The sequence below is a fragment of the Myripristis murdjan genome, chromosome 13 (genome assembly GCF_902150065.1).
Source record: "Myripristis murdjan chromosome 13, fMyrMur1.1, whole genome shotgun sequence".
NCBI classification, from domain to species: Eukaryota; Metazoa; Chordata; class Actinopteri; order Holocentriformes; family Holocentridae; genus Myripristis; species Myripristis murdjan.
In genome coordinates, this window is record NC_043992.1 from 33,420,844 (window position 1) to 33,428,933 (window position 8,090).

Below are 8,090 nucleotides of genomic sequence, written 5' to 3' on the forward strand. Positions count from 1 at the left end.
ACTGAGTATATTGGTTGTGCTTTATCTCCATCTCCAGACCTTTCATTTAGTTTCACTGTGGTTTCGAGGGATGATTTGCTTGGGATTAATCACAAAATCCTCAGTGATATCCAAGCCTTTTTTGTACATTGTTGGTTTGCTTTATTTTGATATGGCTGCAATAATTCCTGTTGATATTTGGTGTAACTTGGATCTACCACACTCACTATCACTATGTCTCTCAGCTAAAACTATTTAAAATCAAGCAAACCATTGTGCTTTTTGGAAGTTATTAACATCCTTGACTTGCAGATGAAAGTTGTTGAGAGAGTAGTAGTAGTAGTAGTAGTAGTAATAGTAGCAATAGTAGTAGTAGTGGTATTAGTAGTAGAAGTAGTAGTGGTAGTGATAGTATTAATAGTAGTAGTGTGTACTTGTTTTCAAAGAGTCTGCACCTTAAGTTTTGGATGTGCACAGGGGTGAAAATCCCATTTCATTGTTGGAGGGGACAATAAACAGCAACATTTCAGAGAGAAATTCCTGGGGGGGACATGAAAAAATTGCTGTCTGGCATGACTGTACCACCCTCTTTCTCTCTTACGCTCCTTTGAAACTTGCCATACAGCGTTGAGCCCTCAGCACGTTCATATGTTTTAAATAATGGTATTAAAAGCAATAATCCTCTAACCAAATGTCTTTGCTCACTGTTCCATTTCCACTACAGTCCATCAAAGTAGCTTTACAAGAACTAGAAACTCAAAATAAGCTCTAAAACTAGAGGAAATACCTTGAATAATCCAACTACATCAAACTATTCTTCAAAAAACAGATTTATTGTAGTGTCAACAAAAAAACAAAGCAAGATATGGCATCAAATAGTGACATACAGTATATGTTTGAGCTGTACACTGTCCCTTTTAGATTAAATAAGAAAATGAAATGAAACTGTGCCACAAAATAATGCAACTTAAAATGCAAAAAAAAAAGAAAGAAAGAAAGAAAAAGATATCTATCTAGAGACAAATTCAAAATATCAGTAAAATATGAACTATTTCTGACATTAATATCCTGACAGACTTTTTGAAAGAATAAAAAGCTCAGTATTTGCTCCTCCTGTGGTCTGTCCTCTCTCTCCCTCACTGTCCTGCACTCGCTTCAGCCTGTAAGCAATCATTAGCTATTAGCTTAAACAGAGAGCTGAAAGAGGCAGGTTTTGGACCAAGCAGGGGAAAAATATCGCTTTTCATATTACAACCTTGTGCTTGGTGAACAAGTGGTGTGATAAATGACTCACTGGCTTTCACTTGAGGAGGTTTTCTTGCTAGTTCTCATTAGGCTGCTTCCTCTCAGGCTGACGAACTGACTGAAAGTTACCGAGCTGCCGCTCTGCAGGCTGGAAAAGGATGCGGACCAAACCACTTTGGTCCGCTTGTTGTGTGGAGCCTAAATAAAAAAATATGCAGCTTTGTTTTACCCTGTATAAACTATCTGATAGAAACACGTTACTGTGAATCGGTTAAGGAGGAAACACAAAACATTTTATACAAATATGTACACATTAATACATAATGACAAAAGGGACAGTTGGCCCTAGTACAATGATTTTTTTTTTTATATATATATATATATAGTTTCTGAATGTAACTCAAGCATAATATGTCAGTCAAACACCACGACTGCTTACTGTCCTACACACACGAGACTCAACTGTCAGAATTTAGTTTTTCAAATTCCTCGTCAGTACTCAGGACAGTACTGGATCAGTTCTATGAGACAATCAGTCGTCTCGTCCTCCATGTCTGTTTGGTTCAGTGCTGCATCTGTCTGAGATAAGCAAACTATCGAGGAATCATAAAGGACCACTGACTCCTCCATCAGCTCTCCTGATGACTCGCATGACTTCAGGGCGAGGAAGCGGCTGGTGAAGGTCACGGCTGATCCCGTCAACATTTGGCAACTCATGACGCCATTAGAAAAGTTTGATTCCCCCTGTATTGAGAGCTTCAACTTGACACTATCTGATACTTACATGAACACAAGCCAGCTCCTTTCACCCATTGGCCACATCTGAACCACTTTGTCATTATAGAGGTGTAGATTTTATTCTATTTTTTAATTTTAAGCCTACAACTTCTACTACTGCTGCTAAGATAAGATGCACATTTGTGTGGAATCCAACCAAAATATCACTAAGAATAAATTAAATTGAGTCATTCGGCCACTTTTCACCAGTACTGTGCTGGTCAATTATAGAATAAATGTGAAATCAAACACTGCATTATAGTGACTGGTTAATATCTGAGTTTTAATATGGAGATAGTATTGCCTCAATAAATCTGCATATCAGTAATATTAGTCTAATTGTAATGTCTGTTGTAGTTGTGTGATGTATTAAATTGTGCTCACTGTGGGAGATCCACTGTCTGTCACTATGGGCACTGTGTTTGTTAATGCCCAGATAAAGTCTGAGGATGTGTAATTATGCCCCTGTAATCACTGTTTTAATTATGATTGTTATTAGTTTCTAAAGCACCAGATTATTTAATGTAAGAGGCAGATATTCTCATAATTAATAGCTTTCATTTACTGAGACGTAATATGTAATAAATTACTTGTTGGGTGTGACCTCCAGATTTGTTAGCACTACCCGTCCTGCATTACAAAAGAGACAAGGGTGTCTTCTCATACATACAGTATATTCACAAAACCCTTGTACATGTACATAAGGCACTACATACACACAAACACGGACAGATCTATTGTGTCCTATTCCTATGCCAACTTACTCTACCATTTTTTTGTATATAGGTAGTGCTATTTTTTATTTCTTGTAGGAATATGGAGAAACAATTTCTGTTGGAACACAGGAAAAAAAAATCTTGCATTGATGTTAGCTTTGAAGTTACTTACTGCTGCTGCTGCTGTGCCTTTTGAAGGCAAACCTTTACCTTACTTTACACGTAAATACACAGTTTTATACCAATAACAAGTGGTAAAAAAAATATATAGTTAGAGCACTGGAATGAAACATTGTGATTTTGTCTCAATGAATCAAGGCAGTTAATTATGATAACATAATGCTTTTACATTAAACAATATATTGCTGGACAAACTGAAGACAATTGTAATTAAAACAGGGTGATTGCAAGGGCATGATTACATATGCTCAGAATGTATCCAGACATAAAATCAGTGCAATCCTGTACTAAATGTATGGCATGCTGCATGAGAGAGTTTAACTGTGTGTCTGGTGCAGCAGTGTGGGGATGATGGAGGCAAATCTACAGATGCAGTGCAGCGGAGGACAGAAGAGGTCAACGTGAGGAGCGAGCTGACACACAGGGAGCGGACTGAAGGGACAAAAGGACAGAAAGTGGAAGCTGCAGGGTGAATGTGGCAGTGTGTTTAGCAGTCCTAGAAGAATGGCTACTACATCAACTCCAGCTGGGGCCCAAGGGGTTAATGGATAAGACTACCCAGCGGGGGTCAAGGGTCAGGAGGCCACTCTCTGCCAGGGCTAATTGGTCACTGCGAACCAGAGTTTACGCCAACCTTCTATGGAGAAATACATACACATGTATGGAGCTGCTCTGACAGAGGAGTCTTCCATCAAAACCCCTTGATCAAGGGCTCCTCTGTTGTGCTCTCGCACCGTCATGGAGATCATTCAGGCCTCGGCTGCAACAATCAGCAGCCTTCACCATGCATCGCCGCCAGTACCACCTACAGTGACAGCTAGGTTGGACCCATGAAAAGATAGGTGGCCTTTGATCTTATGTTATTTTATTCAACACCATTTTCACATTTTGGGGGTTTTGAAAATGAAAGTGGCTTACATCGGCCAACAAATCTCTCATTAATTTATCATGCGATTGCTTCATTTAGCCTTCATCAAACAATTACAGATACTATGATGATACTATAAATCATGACCTGTGTTCATAGTATTTCTTGAGTGTTCTTGAGTATTGTGTACTTCTAGGGCTTGTGATCGAAGACCTTTTGAATAATTAGATGTTTTTTTTTTATTATTATTATTATTATTATTATTATTATTATTAATATCTGTAGTAGTAGTAGTAGTAGTAGTAGTAGTAGTAGTAGCCATTGTAGCAGTATGTAACACACACACACACACACACACACACACACACTGTGCCTACCTTATTAAGCAGGAATGCCCCAAAAATAATCTTAAAAACCAACAACACACATGTAAGAGGTGATTTACATTGGACTAAATAAAAAACAAAATTGATAAAGTTACAGTGCATTATACATGCAAGGTTGCATTACTGACAGAGCAAAAAACATTGAATCAAAGAAAAAGACATCAAACAAAAACTATTAAAGCAATGTCGATGAAAATCAAGAAAATATTAATATATAAGACATTATGTTCTAAACGTTCTAAATGTTCTAAAGCAGTTTAATTTATTTTAAAAGAAAGGGCACAGATTATTCAGACTATGCTTCTTAAGCTAGTTGTTGAACTTTAGGAGACAAAGGCCCGATCAGCTCCTCTTTTTAATCTAGAATCTAAAAAGTGCATCAGCCATTTGAGAGTTAAAATGCCTGGGACATAGTTTGGTGCCATACACAGGGTCAAATATATGGAAAATTATTTAATATTCAGTCTCATGTCCACGTATTCATGAGCTTCAATAAAAGTTAGATGTATGGGAAATTTTCACGTCATTCGTTTTCACATGCTTTTCTACCTATACCAGAGAGGAATCATATGCAGTGTAGATGAGAATCAAACTGTGATGGTAAACTAAGCATTAGGACAAAATAAAACGTTGCAGGCCTGTTACAAGGCAGTGCCGTTCTGTTTTCACTAGCCCGGGTCGAAGGATGGATCTGAATCTTCTCTATTGGCATGCCAGACTAAAAAACTTTAAGAAGCCCTGGTATAGAGGAATCCAGACAGATTGATGTTGTCATGCTGATGCTGTCACGGGTTTGGTGCTCGAGGGGTTAATGATTTATGGAGAATGGTGGGATGCCCAGAATGGGACCTTGGTTAATGTTCACCTCTCTCGATGGACCTCCTCTGGGGTCTGCCCACAGCCAGCCCAGACCCAACCATCGGGGGGACATGACTGACTCGGCTGGCCTCCAGCTAAACCTGGTGCGCACAGCGGGGTGGGGGTCCGTGCCCCGCTCCCACAGGCCTGTGAATGGATTCACAGCGCTGCGGAGAACAGGAGGGAAAAGGAGAGTGATGAGCCCTAATCGTCTTTCATCAGTCAGGAGCAACAGCAGCAAACATAATCCAAACAGTGTTTAGGAGCTCACATAAACAAATGCACCACACAAGGGATAATTAACATTAACGCATAAAACCTTGACAGAGATGTGAACTCGAGTTGATTAGAGACAACATCACACAGACAACTCTGTCTTTTTACACTTAGTGATGCTCCTGGCTCCCAAATTGACTTTCATTGAATCGCAGACTGCTATTTGAAGTGATTTTTTACACTCTGGAGCCTTTTTGTGAAGATAAGTTGGTTTATGGTGAGTGTTAAATCGTTATACATATTTTATCTTGTAACATTTTCCAGTGATTTTAATTGCAATGAAATCAAAATATTCTTTAATTTTGCTGCAGTCCCCCTGGAGGCCTCTCAAGAACCCCAGCAAATCCGCAAACCCCACTTTGAAAACCAGTGAGTCACACTAATCCATTGCAAAAATGACTATATGTAGTTATTAAAGTGTGTCAGGCATTGCCACCCAGTAGCTGACCTGAAATGGCTAAAAGCATACACTCAAATTAGAAAAAAAAAGTGGCAGCGGTTTCTTGCTCTGAGGCCTAAATGGTCGCATTTCTCCCTCTGTCATGGATATGGACTGGAATTATTATGTTGAGTAGACTGAAGGTACAGAAAGGGTTCAGGGCAGCCAGGTGATGGATAGCAGCGAGACTTGTCATCCCGTGGCTCACACTGCTCTAATTAAGCTGTAAATCTTTCACAACAGCACCCGGTAAGACAATGGGAGACGGGCTCATGCTTGTAACTCCACCTTGTCATTGGTGTAACAATGAAATTGCCAGCTGAATCACTTTATGTGTCAGGCCACACAATGGCCTCAATACCTCAAGCAGCCAGTAAAAATGTTGGACAAATCATTGGAGAATAAATGCTGGTGCCAATGACTAGCAAATAAAAATATCACTTTATACGATGCACAGGTAATAACAGACAAATCTACTGACAAAGTCTAATAAACTGACTCAGGACAGACGAGTTGTGCTGCAATATGATGAAGTAGCAGACCAGGTGCATGAACATGGTTTCCAATTTGACAAGAGAGAGGGTCAGAGCAAATGATGGGTGCTGCAAATTGCTGTTAGGACCTAAAAATGCTCATTTATACAGACACATCTCTAAAAAAAATCTCCTTTTTGGATTATACTGACTAAAAGGCAATCAACAACGTGTGCACAATGATAAAAAAACAAAGAAACATATATTTTGAATTATACCAGTCCAAAATCTAAAAATATATGGTACAGAAAACCTGTCTGTATATTATTAGCAAGAAAATGAGGCCGAAACTACAAGGCCAGGTGAAGCTGAAGCTGATGTATCATTGTTTTCTGTGTTTTTCATTACTATCAGTCATCTGGTAAAATGTTGGGATGTATTTTTATGTAACTTATTTCTATTAGTTTGCAATGCACATCAGTATAAATACTGGTGTTCTCAGTGTGGGGATGTGGAAGGTGGCCACTAAACCATTTTAAATTTAGTTTGCTGACACCCTCTACTGGGGGGTCAGGGGGTTATCTATGTTCCCAGGACCCCTAGATTCCCTCAATGTATTTATTTATTTATTTATTTTCAAAATATCCCCATGTTCCCTCTATCCCATGTTTCCTCAACATAGTAGGAGAATAATGTCTATGCCTCTGGTATTTTAACAAAAATACATTATCTGATTGTTCATGCTCAATAAAAAAGTAAAAAAGTGTTTATGGGCAAACTACTCCTAAAGATATTCTCCTCCTCAAACACTTGTGCCATTACCTTACAGTGAATAATAATCAGTTACTCAGTTATTAGGATTTAAGTAAATGTTTTAGCATGTTTTTTTCATTTTAACATTCCAGCGATCAATTAGAATATAATATATGAATACTATAATACTACTATTATATGAATACTTAAAAGTTTTAAGATGAGAAGAAGATTTTAGTGTCAGCACTGGCCACACGCTATCATAAAGCAACACATAATGTGTCCGATAAACCATTAAAAACCACCCACTCTGTGATGACCAGGCCACCTACACTGTACATCTATTTCTCTGATAAGCTTCTCAACCATTTTTTTTTTTTTTATCACCACTGTCCTCTGCACTGTCCACACTCCCAACACCGGTTGGCTCAACAAAAACATTTACCTCGTCTTACTCTCCAACTGTACTTTAAAATCAAATAACCTCCTGCACACTGTTTCTTCAAATATGGCACCTCACCCCACTAATTTGTGTTCGTGTTTGTGTGTGTGCGTGTGCGTGTGCATGTGCGTGTGTGTATCTGTGTTTGAAAAAAACAAAACAAAACGAAAACATATGAGCCTGGGAACACAGGACCTTGGGAACCGAAGCTGGATTTCCTTGGACATAGAGAACCTTACGTCTATACTCTAAATAGAAAAGAAATAATTACAATAATAATTTTAAAAGCACCAAGCAAACCGCTCTCAGACTCATTTAGCCTCTGGAGGACATAAATATTGATTATGAGATTGCAGACATAAACATTACACCGGCTTTTTGTCCTTGTGAAGTGTCTCAGTAGTGGTGTATATACTGTTGTAACGTTATTGTACGATTAATGCACATATTTTTACATAACACACATAATGCATCTTTTTAACGAATTTCTAATGCACATATTTTTTAAGTTTCCTATTTCTTATAATTTCACTTACGCTTATAGACTTTTTGAGTCTGAGCAACTGCAGCTGACCCAATGTCCCCTCGGGGATCAATGAGGAGTCTCTGATTGTGATTGTGATTGAACAAAGCTCGGCCTTTACCTACTGCAACACTGACACCTGGCGGCCGAGCATGTGCATTGCATCAAACCGGAA